The following is an 18285-nucleotide window of genomic DNA, read 5'->3' on the forward strand; positions in this document are numbered from 1 at the left end:
TTCTCAACCACTGCGCCACCAGGGAAGCCCGGTGTCTTTTTTTTAAAGGTTACATTTTCTAGTGGTTGGTTGCTGCTGATGTATAGAAATATGAATTAAATGTTATATCCAACAAAGTTGGTAAACTCTCTATGAATTATCCTAATGTATCTTTTGATTCTTTTGGATTTTTATGTACAAATTCATATTATCTCTATATAATGACAGTTTTATTTCTTTTTTTCCACATCTGGTTTCTTTTTTTTTACTGTTCTTTCCTTATTGCACTGCCTAGAACTCTAGTACAATGTTAATAGAATTGAGGAAAGCAAGAACTCCTGTTTCTAAGTTCAAAAGAATAATTTCATCCTTTTGCAATGAAATGTGATGATTGTTATATGTTTTTGTAGATATTCTTTTCCCCATTAAAGAATTATTTACTATTTCTTGTTTGCTAAGATTAAAAAATAATACTTAATAGATGTTGAATTATATCTAATTTTTCTCTGCACCTCTTGAGAATATCATGACTTTTCTCCTTTGATCTGGTGAATTTCTAACGTTAAATCAATGTTGCATTCCCAGGATATGACCAGTTTGGTCATGAGATATTATCTTTTTTATACATTGCTGTATTTGATTTGCTAATATAATTTTAGCAAATTTCTTTTCATCTTTAATTATATGCCAGTTGAGGTTGTACTTTTTCTTTCTCATATTGTCTTAGTCTGGATTTGTCATCAAGGTTATGTTAGGTTTCTCAGATTAGATGAGGATTATGCTTTTGTTCTATACGCTAGTATAGTTTATAGTAAAGATCAGAATAGTTTGTTCCTTGACTGTTTAGTAGAACTCACCCTTGCGAAAAATCTAGGCCTGTTATTTTTCTCTTTTCTTTTGTGGGAAAATATTTTATTTTGATCCATTTGATTTAACATTTGTAAGACTATCCAGGTTTATCTATCTTGAAATAGTTTCGATAAGTTATTTTCTTTTTTCTCTCCTCTCCCTTTCTTTCTTACCTGATGCTAAAAACCAACAAATGAACAAAAACCAAATTTCTTGATTTCTTTTAAATAATTACTAAGCTTTTAACATCTTTCAAATCACTTCAAGCTTTTTTTGAATAGTATTTTAATTCTAAAAAGAAAGTTATTTCAGGAAATTCTTTATCACTATTATTCATTATCACTATTAGCTCTCTCTTAATTTTATCCTTCTCTTTCCCTCCCTCCCAATTTCCATCCCTCTCTTTTTCTCTCTCTGCTTTCCTTCTTTCCTTCCTTTCCTCCATCTCACAAATAATTATTGAGAACTATGTCCCAGGCATTGTTCTAAGATGGGGATACACCACAAAAAGTTCCTGTCATTATGGAGCTTACATTCTGGTAGAACGTGACTGACAGGCACCCACCAACAAATAATTGCATATTATGGCAGATAATAAATGCTATGGAAGAAAAATAAAGCAAGGTAAAAGGGATAGGTGTTTGAAACATGTATTCGTTTCCTATTGCTGCTATACCAAAACACATAAATTTGGTATCTAAAACAATAGAAGTTTTATTCTCTTGAAGTTCTGGAGGTTACTAGTCCAATATCAAGGTGTCAGCCAAGCTGCGCTCATACCAAAAGCTTTAGGAGGAAAATCTGTTCCTCTCCTCTTCCAGGTTCTGGTGGCTGCTGGCATTCCTTGGTTTGAGGCCACATCACTCTAATCTTTGCCTACATCTTACATCATCTCCTCTGTGTGTGTTTAATCTAACTTTGTCTCTCTTGTATAAGGACACTTGTGATAGTGTTTAAGGCCCACTGGGACAATCCAGGATAATCTCTTCCATTCAAGATCCTTAACTTAACCACACCTGCAAAGACCTTTTTCCAAACACAGTAACATTCACAAGTTCCAGAGATTAGGATGTGCCTGTACATTTGGAGGCCATGATCAGCCTACCACAATATGCATATTTTATCCAAGTTATGAGTGTTAGCACTACTGGTAAAGGTGATGTTTTTAGAGACTAGAATGAATAGAGGAATTGAGCCAGGAAAATGTTTTTGGGAAGAGCAGCCGGGGCAGAAGAAAGAGTCAATGCAAAGGCCCTGAGGTAAGGACTTCTTTGTCAGGCTTGTTAGAGGAACCTCAGGAAGGCTGGAATGACTGAAGTAAAGGGAGTGAGAAGGAGAGTATTAGGTGATGTATAAAGATAAACAGAAGGAGAGCCAGCTCACACATGTTCTCACTGGTGGTTAATAAAGACCTTGGCTGTCACTCTGAGTGAGTTGAAAGACACGGGATGATTATGAGCAACAGAATGAGAAAGTGTCACTGTGCTTTAAAGAATCACTCTGGTTGTTGTTTTAGGAATAGACTGAAGAGGGGCAATAGTGGAAGTGGTGAGGAAAGTACTTCTATTGTAGCAGTTCATGTGAAAGATGATGATGGCCTGGACCATCTCTGATAAGCCTTCTATCCAGAAGGGTAAATGTTTCTCTTCCCTTATGAATACATGCCCACCAAAGAGTATTATATCATCATTACCTATCTTTTTCCCCAATGAGCAAGTACTATGGCTAACTTATCTTTTAATATTTCTTTCAGTGTGAAATCTATTCATTTCACTCCAAAGTGATATTTCTAAAACATAATTCTATTTAGATAACTCCCCTCCTTACAACCCTATTTCCCCATTGCCCTATAAATAAAACTCAAACTCCCAACCATCGCCCACAGAAAAGTATATGGCCCCTCCCTAGCTCTTCAAAAGCATTTCTGCTGGTGACTCTCCTCCTAGCTCACTACACTCCCACCAAACTGGTCTTTTTTCTAGTCCTTAATTCTAAGCTTGAATTGTTTTCCCCCAGAAAACACAACTTTACCAACTGCTCCTAGAATGCTCATCCCCACGTCTCCATACTACTGCCTTACTCTTGTCACTTAGATCGCAACTTAAGAGTCATCTTCCTAGAGTTCTTTCTTAACCATCTTATGTAGCCTTCTAGCTATCACATCAAATCTCCCAGTTTTATTTTCATCTTAGTCTTTATCACCACCTGGTAATTTTTAGTTTGGTTATTTATTGCTTATCTCTCTTCCCAACCTCACCTACCAGAATGTAAACACCATGAATGATTGTATCTTGTTAAATGCCAATTTCCTTTATCTGGAAAAACTCCTGATTAAAATTTAATCTGGGGATTTCCCTGGTGGTGCAGTGGTTAAGAATCCGCCTGCCAATGTAGGGGACATGGGTTCGATCCCTGGTCTGGGAAGATCCCACATGCTGCAGAGCAACTAAGCCCGTGCACCACAACTACTGAGCCTGCACTTTAGAGCCTGTGAGCCACAACTACTGAGCCCACATGCCGCAACTACTGAAGCCCGTGCGCCTAGAGCCTGTGCTCCACAACAAGAGAAGCCACCACAATGAGAAGCCCGCGCACCGCAACAAAGAGTAGCCCCTGCTTGCCACAACTAGAGAAAGCCCGCGTGCAGCAATGAAGACCAACACAGCCAAAAATAAACAAACAAATAAATAAATTTATATATATATAAAAAAGATGAATCAGATTTAAAAAAATTAATCTGCAATGTAAAAGTGATTAAAAGTGAAAGAATACATTCTTAATGATAAAAGAACATTTTTATTGAATGCCTACATGTGCCAGATATTTTGCTAATCATTTTACATATATTATCTTAATCATTCCTCAAGGCTTTCCTGGATCCAACCTCTAACGCCTGCTTACTTCTTCAGCCTCAACTCTTGTAACTCTTCCCTCTTTTATGTCCCTCCACCTCCTATCAATCCACCTTCATTTGCCATTTTCAGCCACATTAGATTCACTTTAGTTCCTAAATCTGCTATGATTTTTCTCACCTTAGAGCCTTTGGACCACCTGTGGAAATGAATCCCCTTCCTTCCTTACTGAACACACTTCTACTTGTCCTTGGAGTTTAAACTTAAATATCCCCTTCACTCTGTCAGCTATTAAACTTGTGCTAGGTTCCAGGAATGGGGAGACAATGGTATACAAACTTGGTGTGGTCCTAGTGCTTCAAATCTAATGGAAGAGACCAAACAGAAAAAAATCTCCCAAATAGACATGATACTTCAAACTGCGAGATCTGGTCTCAAGGAAAGATAAAGAGTGCCTGCCAGAATCTCACCTGCACCAGGCGGTCTAGAAAAGCTTCTCAGAGGAAGTGATCCCTTCAGGGGAAATTCTCCCCTGACTCCTCAAAAGCTAGTTGGATGCTCTTCTGCATGTTCTTGTAACACAAACTGTTTAGCACCATCATAAGCTTATTGTGGTTTTTAAATTGTCTATTTATTTGGGCAACTAGAAACAATGCCTTCTTCATTACTGTAGTGCAGCCATTATCACAGGTCCTATTCTATAGTAGGTGGGTACCAAATAAACGTTTGCTGAGAAGTGTATTGAATATTGAAGGTTCATAACATAACAAGAATAAAACTAATATTTCTAAAATGAGTGGCTGGACACAGTGTGCTATATACAGGTTTGAGAATTCATTCGCATAAACTGGACACTTTAACACTAATGCAACCTACGAATATACTATCTTTTCTTAATGGCCATGTCACACAGTAGTGATAACGTCATAAACAGGAAAAGAATCATATAACCATCCTGTACTACTTACTGATCCCAGAATTTATAGTAACTGACCTATATTTATGCATAAACTTGCCTCCCAGTTTCAAAGCATAAGTCGGATTATAGGACGGGCTGAACTTCACTTACAATTTCTTAGATTTTCCTATTTTGCATGTCAACTTTTATATTGTTTAAAATTTTTTCTTTATGCTTAATTTGCTTCTTCATTTGGATAATGCTAATGGGCTGTTATTGACTAGTGTCTCCAGTTCAGTTCATTGCACACTGGGCAGTATTCATAAAATGCTCCTTATATGCCAGCTGAAATTGGTAGTGGTTTGAAGGCAGAGAGCCAAATTCATCAAAAGGATAATGGCTAAATATATTTTGTTTTGTTTTCTGAATTTTAATGACTGAATGGAAGACTTATTCATTATTTATCTATTTTTGAATTTTATCAAATAGTTCTAGTGGTAATTACCCTATCTCTGTATTTATAGAAAAGTGGCACATTATCAAGATAATAGCCTGATTCCATATTTATGAAGTATCTGTTAAAATTATAAATATAGATACATGGAACTATGTGATTAATGCCAAGGAAAGCCACTTATAGGTTAAAAATGGGGGGAAAACTACAACTAGCTAGCACCTTTGATGAAATTAGTATTCTGTAGTTGAGTTCCATGTGGAAAAAATTATTTTTCTCCTTTAAAATGTAATTTATTTTAAAGGGAAATGTTCACTTATTCTTATTAATAAATAATATAAGATTAAAAAAATAAAACAGGTATTTCATTATACCCTATATTGAAGATTAAATAACATTGGACCTCATATCTTTTTTCTTTTGGTGTAAAAAATAATAAATTAAACTGTGGGTGTGGATGTCAGTGACTTCATATATCTAAACGTTTAGATATCATATTCCTGAAAACTCATATTGATATTTATCCCTTTAAAGAGAAACACCAAAAGAACCCTATTTTTATTGAGAAGGAATTTGAAAATAAAAAAGAAATGAAGGCACATCAACTTAAAGGAAAGGTTTAAAAATAGAGAATAAAGAATAATAAATTTCTAAGGTATTTGAATTTTCTACATTGAAATAAAATTGTATAAAATTATTACTTTAAATTTGTAAATATTGGTAAATTGGAAATTGAGAAATTTCTATTGACAGTTTTTGACTGAAATTTGACAGACTTTGGTAACTTAAGAATCTCTCAACTCTATTTTTCTTCTAAATATAGATAGTATGCATATATAAGTTAGTGCATTGTGATTTTTCCACTGATTAAAAGTAGACTGAATTAGAAGTTAGCTGATTTTTCTCCCAAAATGAATTGCACTTCACTTAAAATCCTAGAGTTTGCCACATAGGCTTTGTAAATGAGGCAGACTGGGCTTCCATCAAAATCAATGGCTCAAACCCCTGACAATAATTTTCCCTATTCAGAGATCATCCTGTGAAGGTGTGTTTTACCTGTTGTTAACCAGAAGAGCAAGGACCACTGAATCCCTGCAATTTGACATCTTCTAAACACAAGACTTCAAGATTTCACCAAAAGGAATAAATTGAGAAGAATGAACTTCACTATTAAATAAATTTGGAAATTTATTTAACTGTAGTCTCATAGTAACTTATAAGTATACAGTAACTATAAATCCCTATCCATTAGGGTGTTAGAGAAACCCTCAGTTCCAAGTGCTGCTGGGATTCTGAGGTAGACCCTTTTCCTGTCTTCACTTTGTTTATCCTTATTCTCTGATATGTTTCTGTGTCCTATGATACGGACATCCTAATCTAGTGATAACCCTGTGTCAGAGCTGACACAATTTACAAATTAGTAAATTGCAGAGGTGATTGTAATAAAAGATTTACTTTAAACTATTTTATTGAATTTTGAAAGGCTCTCAAACTTACAAAAAGTTGCAAATATAAGGCAAAGATCATTTTTTTCCCCAAAACCACTGAAGAGTAAGTTGTTGACCTAAGCCTCATTTCTTTTAAATGCTTTAGTGTGTTATTTCCCCCAAATAAGGGCATTCTCCTAAATAACCACAATACAACCATCAAAATCAGGAAGTTAACACTGATGCATTGTTGCTGTTTAATCCTCAGACCTCATTCAAGATTTGCCAGTTATCCCGGTAACATTATTTATAATGAAAGATTCAATCCAGAATCTCGGGTTGCATTTATTTGTCATGTCCCTTTAGTTCCTTCATTCTGGAACAGTTTCTTAGTCTTAACTTTAATGCCTTTGATACTTTTGAAGATAAAGGGCCAGATAGAATATCTCTTAAATTGAGTTTGTCTGATATTCCTCATGATTAGAAATGGATTATGTATTTTTGACAAGAAAAATCACAAAAACGATGCCATGTTTTTATTGCATCTTATAAAGTAGCACATAAATCTGATGGGTCCACTATTGATGTTGTTCATTTAGGTCACTTGTTTAAGGCAGTGCCTGCCCAGGTTTCCCTACCTTAAAGTTACTTGTTCCTTTTCTACTTAATAAGTACTTCTGTGGCTAGGTACTTTGAAGCTGTGCAAATAGCTTATTTTTCATTGAACTTTAAATTTATTCATTTATATCATTTTAATTTACCCACTCTTTTATACCTGCTTGGATTCATGATTTCCAATTTTATTCAATGAGCTATGATTATTTACAAGCATTATTTTTTTTATAAATTTATTTATTTATTTATTTTGGGCTGTGTTGGGTCTTCGTTGCTGTGCACAGGCTTCCTCTAGTTGCAGTGAGCAGGGGCTACTCTTTGTCGCGGCGCGCGGGCTTCTCATTGCGGTGGCTTCTCTTTTTGTGCAGTATGGGCTCTAGGCACGTGAGCTTCAGCAGGTGTGGCTCGTGGGCTCTAGAGCGCAGGCTCAGTAGTTGTGGCACAAGGGCTTAGTTGCTCCGCGGCATGTGGAATCTTCCCGGACAAGGGATCGAACCTGTGTTCCCTGCATTGGCAGGTGGATTCTCAACCACTGTGCCACCAGGGAAGTCCCTACAAGCATTATTTATTTTGATGACAAATTATCCCAGATTTGATCAATAGCAGCCCTTCAAGCTGTGCTCCATGTCCTTTTGACAGGTCTCAAAGAATGATGGAGACCTGTACTTCTTTGATTTCTGGCACGACAAGATATTCCAGACTTATCTTGTGTTTCTTTTACCACAGCCCTGGAATAAACGATTTCTCCAAAGATCCTTTGTCCTTTTAGTGCAGAATGGTTTTTAGAAGCCAAGATCTGGGATATAAGTGTGTTTTCTGCTATTGAGATGTGCTGCTCCCAGGTCCTCTCAGCAGACAAAGTTAGAGAATATATGTGAGTATATGTGTTTGTGGGTATACATACACTTTATCTACCTATCTATCTACCTACCTATCTATCTATCTATCTATCCATCTATCATCTCTATCCATCTATCTCCCCATCCTATATATTCACATAGACACTTCCAATTATAGTCCCAACTATAAGGCTTATTGTAGTATCTTACTTTCAATACTTGTAACATCTTTTTCAACAATGAGAAACTTAATTCCATTGTCATTTACATCTTTTTTTTGATTTTTTTTTTTTGGTCAAGCCCCTGTAGGTAACCAATCTCCCCTCTCTGCCGCTAGTCTGCATCCAGCATGCATGCCCTCCTTATCGTGTGCCAGACCAGGGTGTGTGGACACCCTCCTCGTCTTACTTGGTCTCTGAAATACCATGCTAGGCCACTCCCAGGCATGGGTGTTTCTTCGTGCTTAGTCCACTTTCCACTGCATGGAAGCCCTCTTCACTCCATTTGAGCTCCAACATTCCACTCTGGGCTACCATGGCTGCACATCTCTATTAACCCAGATCATCTACCTTGTTCTGATACACCCAGTGGCTTTAGGGTTGACCAGTTCAAGAAGGAAAGAAAACATGAAGAGATATAATGAAAAACTTTAAATGCAGAGACCCTCTGCCTTGTACTGTATACAACATTATTCTGAACTTAGATAGGTTTTATTTGAGCCTGAACAAAGCAGTGTGGAGAAAGGCATTTTCTCCAATGTGAGTATGATCACCAAATAGCCTTTGTAAAATAGTTGGCTATTAAATACCTGCAAATTCCCTCCAAGAATGAAGTAGAAGTTCTGTTGAGAAAGGACTCACTTCATATGAGAAATGCATAGCTTATGGCCTGAGGGCTGCCTAGAAAACTGCCCTCAATTATTCAAAAGTATTCTTTTTTAGATTGTTTCTTTTTGTAAAAAAAAGTAATTAATTAATTTTTGGCTGCGCTGGGTCTTCATTGCTGCGCGTGGGCTTTCTCTAGCTGCGGCGAGCGGGGGCTACTCTTCATTGCGGTGCGTGGGCTTCTCATTGCGGTGGCTTCTCTTATTGTGGAGCATGGGTTCTAGGGGCATGGGCTTCAGTAGTTGTGGCACGTGGGCTCGGTAGTTGTGGCTCGCAGGCTCTAGAGCACAGGCTCAGTAGTTGTTGTGCATGGGCTTAGTTTTTTCCGCGGCACGTGGGATCTTCCCAGACCAGGGCTCAAACCTGTTTCCCCTGCACTGTCAGGCAGATTCTTAACCACTGCGCCACCAGGGCAGTCCTTAGATTGTTTCATATCTTTGCCTGTAGAAAGGCACCCTGGTTCAGCAGCTAAGCTTTAAAAAATGTGTGGTTTTACTGGAATTTCATAGTATTAAAGAGAGTTGGTTCTGTCAGACAGACACTTGTATCCTTTCCTGTCTCTACCTCTTACTAGCTATGTGAACTTCCATGGTTTAATCTTTCCATAGCTCAGTTTACTTACTCATAAAATGGGGATGATCATATCCACCTCATAGGGTTAAATGAGGTAATGCTTGCACAATATTTAACGCCTTAAGAGTAAGGAACCAATAATGTTATTTATTATCAACATTAATATGGTAACTGTCACAATTCAGGTATTGATTAATCAATTTTTACCCTCTAATTAAGCAGGAACTAAGCATAATGATTTCTCCCTTTTTGAACAAAGCTTGATTTATCTTAATGAAGAATTTCTCTTGATCATTCTATCACTGAACTGGAGCCACTCAGTTAGTTTCAAGGAGGGTGATTATTTGATGTGCATTACACCCAAAAGTTTAGAAATAGTAATAAAGAAGATTGCTCACAGTTAGAACAGAAATTCAAAAAAGCATTTAGATATGTTCTATGTCAAAGACCCACATTGGCCCAAGAGATTTCAGTTAGATTTACCCAAACAGATACCCAAGGAGAATATCATCAACTCACTTCAGCCCACATCAGGAGTTCAGCATTTCTTGGAATGGAGTCCATATCAGGCAAGGTGATATTCAGCCCTTAGGTAAAGTAAGTGACTCTAGGAATTTAATTCACACGTGGACACATCAGTTGTGGCATCTTTAATTTCACATAGGCTAAAAGCAACTTAAAAATTGCTCATGTTCTCACTACTTTCTTTTACAACATACCCACTCAGTGGGCAAGCTGTAATAGTTGTATCCTAGAGAAACTTTAAAAAATTTTATTTACATAAAAGTATGGAACAATTCATTACAGGAAAAGAAATCCACTTTTAACACAAAGTCCATCTTATGCCCATATGGTTTTCCTTTTCTTTGAGTTTGAGGATTCCACCCACCAGTAGTCTTTGGAAGAAGGAAAGCATATATGTCATTTGTTACTTACTTTCTCTGAGGCATGTGAAAGTTACAGGGTAAATTTAGATAGCCATTTTGCCCACCTTGCAGTCTGTAAGCAAATCTGATTGTGAGCAATTCCAATGAAAGCATAGCATGCCCCTTGAGAAGAGGAGGGATTGTCTTTGGCTTTCAGAGATCATGGACACTGCTTCAACTCCAAGAACAAAATTGGGGAAATAAAATAGATTGCAATTGACATGATGCCCACTCTCTTCTCAAGTTCCTGACCTTGGCTGACAAGGATAATATACTAGAGAATTGAAATAAATACCAGTAATACCAGTATTATTATTTAGAAACTTTTTAATGATTAAAAATCAAATATAGTGTCTAAGACAATAACAGAAACAAGAAAGAAAAATGGAAACTCTACTGAACAAAATAAAGAAGTGTGCAGCAGCAATTGCATTCATCAAACACATCTTGAGAAATAATCAGTAACTCCTATGCTGAGGTAATAGGGCTTACTTTCCCAGTCTGCCTCCAATGGAGGGATTTTCCAGGTTGTGGGACTTTCAGTGATAAAACTGGGATGTGTTGATATGTTAGGCAAACCAGGTTGGTTAACAGAGATAACGTAGAGAACTTCGCTTAGCGTGGGGTATGGGTGGGTAAGATACTGTCACACGCTCCTTCACCCCAACCACGCAACCTCTAAAGTATAACCTATTGGACAATCCAGGGCCCCTAACACAGACTTGTTTGCTAGAATGAGTGGGCAAGAGTGAAATTAATCAACAGCTATCACGTTGACTACAAGTACTATAGTTTCTTAATATACAAGTAGGAATATTAATTAATCACCTTCATTTTATGATCTCTAGAGTTTAAGGCACCATGCTCAGGCCACTCCCACCCCCCAGGTTGTCTCTGCAAAGGCAACTTTGTCTTGGAGACCTTTTACTCCCTCAGACAATCTCCGTGATCTCCACTGACCAGCTGGGTCCATATCTTCTTCTGGAAGACATATCCTTTTTTTCTAGTCATCCTTTGGCATCCCTGACTTTAGAAGAGAAAAATCTCAGAAATTTGTTTTTATTCACTCACTCATTCATTCATCCATCTATTTAACAAATATTCATTAAGCATCTACTCTGTGCCTGGTGATGTGCAAGGTGCTAAAGATACAATCATGGATGGTCTACATCATCTCCTTGGTTATTGAGTTTTCCATCTAGTGAAGGATATAAACAATAAATAGGCTTAACTTGAATGACCCCAGATAGCATCAGCCCGTGAGCACAAGTGTGATTGTATTAGCATTAAGAAATCAGATTTCTAGGGAGGGTGGGAGGGAGGGAGATGCAAAATGGAAGAGATATGGGAACATATGTATATGTATAACTGATTCACTTTGTTATAAAGCAGAAACTAACACACCATTGTAAAGCAATTATACTTCAATAAGGATGTTTAAAAAAAAAAAAAGAAATCAGATTTCCCATTGTCCCTGCAGACCCACTCTCCTTCCTCATCCACCCTGCTCTCTGCCCTTGAGGTTGACCTGGGTGGAATAAATCCACAATTTCCATGCCCTCTGCCTTCTGCTTCTCCTACACCCACACCTTTGTAAATACTACTTCTGTGAATAAACACTCCATGCCCTCTCCTATTGAGTGTGCCATCTGTTTCCTGTTGGGACCTTGATGATCACACAAAGTAACATTTTTCTATTTCTGGGGCTCATAAAAGACAATGTCACAAGCCTTCAAGAACATATTCATGCCCTTTGGGTTACTGTTGTCCTAACAGGCTCCCTTTCCAATCACTAGGGTCCACTGTATTTAGAGCATCTGCTTTCTCCCGTAGATGTCCCACCATTTCTGTAACCACCCCTTCATCTGAGGCATTTGAGAGCTGCAGAACACTCTAGATACCAAACCAGCATTGCATGACCTTCAGTCGGGGCTGACTCATCAAGAAGGCACAGCACATAGGGCCTACAACATTTTCAAGGTCCATGAAAATTCTTTAATTTCTTTTAAATTCAGAAAAAAAGAACTATCAGGTTGAGGAAATGCTTTATTATGTAATATTAATATATTCATCTTTATGCCAACTTATTCAAATGTATTTCTTAGTGTGTGTGTGTGTGAAGGGGCCCATGGAGACAAAAGTGCCTAGAGCCCACAAAAGTCATAATGCAACCCTGCCTCAGAACTTATGCATGAATCCCGTAGGGAACTGGATGCTATAATACCCCTTCCTCTTAATATCCTGTTTTTATTCAAGCATTCACGCACCCTTCTTTGCTCATTCTTCAGCAGAAAATCACTCATGCTCAACTCATGCATAAATATGTCTTACAGGGCTACCAATGATATTACTTCATCTGATTTACCCAATTAAATCAAGTCAAGACTACCTTTACCACGTAGCAACTGCTACGTGGTAAAGGTATAGTGTGAAAGAAGCTGTATTGTTGAAAGTGTGAAAGAAGCTGTATTGTTGAAAAAGTTGATAGGAGTTTTGACATCACCTAACCCAAAGTCTGGGGGATGGGGAAGGGCTGGCAGAGGTAGGTGGCTTCTAAGTTAAGACCTGTGATATGGGTAACGGGTCAGGGAAGAGAGCCCAGGTGGAGGGAAAGGTGTTTTAAAATCCCCACCATGAGTGACAGCAGGGCAGTAGGAGGGAGTGGGGTTGAATGGATATGGTCAACTCATTAAAGGCCTCAGAATTACTTTGGACTTTAACCCGAATGCAAATTGAGGAACCAGTTAGTTTTGCAATTTAGGAAGATAACTCCAGCTACATTATAGGGAACTAGAGAACCAATAAGAATGAAGTTAAGAGTGGGGATGGGGAGAGCTGATTGCAGGTTGCTGCAATTAAAGGTAAGTTGGTTATATGAACTCAGTAGTGGCAGAAGAATTACCTTATATTTGGTAGAGGAAATCAGTAGAAATTGTTAATGGATTAAAAGGAAGTTGGTGGAGCAAAAGGGGAGGGAGGATCACTTCAGTTCATCCAGACAACGGATTCCATACCCTGGGGCATGAACTCCCTCATTCAATAGGTATTTTTGAGTACCTACCTCTGGCATCCAGGATGTAATAAAGAATTAAGGCAGATAAGATTCCTTGCTCTTTGGAGCTTTCAGTAGAGCAGGAGAGAGAAGCCTTAATCAAATGTAAAATATCCTCTGTTGTAAAAGCTGCACAAGATGAGTATGTGTCTCCGTGGCAATGTATTACAGCGGATTTGCAATAGTTAAGGAGGTGAGGGTAGATTCCTTTAGTAAAGTGATGGTCGAGCTGACCTATGAAGAACACATATGTATTAGCAGGGCAGAGAGTGGATAAGTCTTTTCAAACCAGTGGAGCCTTACATGTAGACCATGATGTCCTCATGAAACTGAATGGCAGCCAGGGTAGCAGACTTACAGAGGCTAGGGGAAACATGACACAGGATTCAGCTAGAGAAGTATACAGAACAAGCACAGGCAGAATCTAGACTAGTTAATTGAGGCATCCAAAGTCACAGTAAAGAGTTTTGTTCTCCCAAATTTGCCTTAAACACTGACAGTGGTGGAGGTATGCCAGTTTGTATTTTTAAAGCTCTCTCTGAGTGTTGGCTAAAGAATAAACTTGAGGGCTGCAGAACTGACAGGGGATATCCATTAGTAGGCTATTACGGAGGTCCAGGCAAGAGATGATCATAGCTTGAACTGTGTGAGGCCATGGAGATGGAGGAATTTTGACAGATTTGAGAGATGTTTAGGAAGCAAAATAAGCAGGGCTTGGAGATGGATTGGTTCTGGGTGGTGGGGGAGAGGAAGGTGTCAGTGCTGATATCTGGGATTGATGGGAGGGCCAGGCATTGAGATAAGAGCCTTATTGAGATAAGGACCATAGATGGTGATGGGAGGATGGGAAACTGGGATGGGTAGGTTCAATTTTAGGCAGGTTGAGTTTGAGTTGAGTTTTAGAATCCAAGGGAAGGTGTATAGTTTGCTGCCAGTTATGTACTTTTTATACAGCAACTGTAGCCTGGTCCTTCATCAGAGTATTACTCCTTTGAGGATATATTCCATGATTTTCTCAGTCATGAGGGAGTGATCTCATAACTTTTCAAACAGTTGAAACTGTAGTTCTTGGCGACAAATAGAGTCAGCTTGCCCGGAAGGCAACTGTCAATAATTCTACTCTAAAAGGATGAGTGACACTCTTCCCTCCTCTGGGCTCTCCATCCCAGTGTTAGCTCAATTCATCTCTCATCCTGGATCCCCGAGGAAGAAAGCCTCTTGTTACTCCAAAGGTAATGTGCCGTCTGTTCCTGAAACTTACTTTCAACATGATTAACTCTTCAATAGCTTCCCAATGCACTTCCAATAAAACCCAAACTCGTTGTCTGCCCCTCAGTCCCTCTCTACATTCTAGTGCCCTTGCTCTGTTTTAGCAGTACTGCCCTATTTCAAAGTCCTTTCACAAGCTCATTGACACTTTAAGACCTTCACTCATTCTTTTTCTCACTCTTTTCCTGTCTACTTTCTACCCATCCTCAGATCCCTACTTAAATGTCACATGCTCAGAGATTTCTTCCCCACCCCTCCCCCCATCTAAATTAGCTCCTCCATCCCTTCCTTATTCTCTTTCTTGTCCTTTGTTCTTCTCTATCAAAGCACATACCATAGATAAGACTTGTATATTCATTTGTGTGTTTATCTAGTGGTTGAGGGGGTTGTGGTACATGTATACAGTGGAATATTACTTGGCCATAAAAAGAAACGAAATTGAGTCATTTGCTGGGACGTGGATGGATCTAGAGACTGTCATACAGAGTGAGGTGAGTCGGAAAGAGAAAAACAAATATCGTATATTAACGCATGTATGTGGAACCTAGAAAAATGGTACAGATGAGCCAGTTTGCAGGGCAGAAGTTGAGACACAGATGTAGAGAACAGACATATGGACACCAAGGGGAGAAAACTGCGGTGGAGTGGGGATGGTGGTGTGCTGAATTGGGTGATTGGGATTGACATGTATACACTGATGTGTATAAAATTGATGACTAATAAGAACCTGCAGTATAAAACAAACAAACAAACAAAACAACTAATACTAAACTTTCATTGGGTTATTTGTATGGAAATATGTTAATATAAATGTTTCAGACATTACATGAAATTTCTAAAAATCTTATATGTTGTGGTATAATGTTATGTCATAATTCTAGTTATTACTTTAAAATGTATATCTCAGAAATAGCTAACTTTCCTTGTCAATTGCATTATTAAAAAAAACTGACTAAACTATAATCTATGATAGCAGGGTCCATGTTTAATATGTTTTTCAATATTAAACCATCAATAACACCATGTTTATTCAACAAATGAATGAATAATGACTGAAGTGCTTTCTCTGTGCTAGGCACAATAGACAGAAAGTTGTATGAGATATGACTTCCATGCTTGGTGCCCAGTGGTGAGAGAGGACTGCAGTGTGGTGTTTGCTCTAGTAGATATCTGGACACGGTGGTACCGAAGCCTGCAGCAGCTATATACCAACTCTCTCTGTGAGTACTGGGAAAGGCTCCCAGGAAGGTAGCATTTAATTTGGGTCTTTAAAGACAAGCAGGAGGTCACTGGGAGAAGGGGAGGAAGGTCATATAGACAGAGAGTAGAGTTTGTGTAGAGGTTGAGGTGTGAAACAGTGTGATGCTTTTGGGGCAACAGTGAAATGTCTAGTCTGTGAGAAGGAGACAGAAAGGAAGGGATAGAGATAAGACTGGTGAGGGGTGCTGGAACAGACGGGAAAGCCCATGTTGTTTTGTTTATAGACTTCATCTAACAGGGAATGGCAAATCTTTGGAGATTTCTAAGCCAGGGAATAAGTGGGTCAGGCTTATGTCTCAGTAAGATTACTTTGACAGCAGGCGTGTGTGTGTGTGTGTGTGTATGTGATGCCTGGAAGTGGGCTAGGAATTGGTAGCCCACGTGGAAAATAAAACCACAGACACGGAGGCAGTGGCTGTGAAGAAAGACAGCGGAGGATGGATTTTGAGGGATCTGGAGGAGGAAGAATCATTAGAACTTGGACTGTATACTCTCTGAAGTCATTTTCAGCCTTGAAATTCTATGACCAATATATTAACTCCTATTTGGGTCTCAGAATGTGGGTGAAATATATTCTTAAAATGTTTCTGCTTTCCCAGAAATAAACTCAAGGAACTTACATCTCTTAGATGAAAACACAACTGAACTATGCATTGTACAAAAGTATGGTTTCCCTGGGATGGAGTCAGAGATGTCATGAGAAAAGTGCTCTGACTGGGTCACCTTGCATAGGGTAGCAAAGTGGACAAGTTGTGTAGACCTGAGGCCAAAGCATCCTAATAAACCTTTGCTGCTCTCTCCTCATGACATGGCCTTAGATGACTACACTGCAAGTTCAAAAAATGGTCCACACTTAATTTGGGGCAGTGGGAGGAACTGAGGTTTCCATATCCTTCCTTTTTCATGGTTACTAATGTGTATTTTTGACATATCAATTTTTAGGAGTTTAATAGCAATCAATAGATGAATTTTGATGTAGTAGACCTATGAATTGCCAGAAGGCTAGGATGGAGTAGGGGGTAATATAAACCAAATGGTAGTTGATATTAAGCCCGGAAGAAATTGAGAACCACAGAAAGAGGGCAGATCTGAAGAATAGTAATCAAATTAACCCATCCTTGAGTGAAATGAGCACACGTGAATTTGAGGAAACTGTTCAGATCAGTGTACATGAGGTCTGTGTAAATTCCTTTCTTAATTGTCTTTAACGTATGCCATCAGGAAACACCGAAGATGGAAGAAATTCCTTGCCAGTCCCAAGGGATGATCCCTCCATGTTACTGTCAAACAGCAGCCAGAAGACAAGAAGGGAGAGAGTGTGACCAGCCAAACTGTAACTATTCAGTGGCTTCAAAGAAAATTTCCTTATCCTTGCCAATGTGGTATTTTTCTTTCTGCAATGAAAATTAGTGGAAAAAAAATATCCAAAGCCATAGCAAGTCATTTGAAAATCTTGAGGGAAGGGAATTATTCACATGCTTTAAATAGTAATTTGTTGATTTATTTCACTCTCAGGAGAAGAAACAGTTCCATGGATAGTTGTCCTTATTTCCAGAAAAGACTTTATATATACTTCAAGTGTCTCAAGGATCTTATCTTGTACCCCCAACACAAACATTGCATTAAAAATAGTTTCAAAACTATTTAGTTACTTCAAGTTTGTAGCACATGATCCTTCCCTAACATTTCTCATTTCTCTGCAGAGGTTTTAACTAAAATAGTTACAAAGTAACAGATTAATTCTGTGACTGAGAGTCTGATCTCAGAATGATGGCCTTCTGAATAATTTTAACCTGTGCCATATGTCCAGTTCCTTCAGCTAATTAATTATTAGCTACTTATTGCTAGCAGTTTCTACACTTGATTCAAGCTCCAACTCCTCTGGGTTGAGTCATTTTATATGAAGATCTTAGTCTTCCTCACCCATAAAACAGAATTTGTTACAGCGTCCATATAATTTGTTTTGTAAGAGTTAACTAAAAATAAAAATTATTTTTATTTTGTTTTCCAATGTGTGTGTGTTTGTGTGTGTGTGAGATAACAGTGCTGCAAGTTATTCTTAAGATGGCCAACTTACCTTTTCCCTAAGCCATCCTTCCAGAGGTACACTACTACTGAAAAATTTGCTAATTTACAAATTATCTATCATTCAAACAGTTCAAGGGTGTATATTGTACTTTCAAAAAACCTTCAAGTCTTTGTAATCATTGTCTAACTTCAGATCTTTACATACTGTGGGAGCCAGGGGTCTTTATTCCTAGTATACTGTCACAGCTAAGACTTCTCCACTTACTAGTTCTGCATGTCCTAGCAGGTTATAACCTAGTTGTGTCTTATTTTTCTCCTCTGAAAAATGGGGATAATCATAGTATATTTATCATAGCATTGTTATGACTCACTGATTGGTA

Source organism: Balaenoptera physalus (assembly GCF_965194825.1).
Source record: "Balaenoptera physalus genome assembly, chromosome: 13".
Taxonomy (NCBI): Eukaryota; Metazoa; Chordata; class Mammalia; order Artiodactyla; family Balaenopteridae; genus Balaenoptera; species Balaenoptera physalus.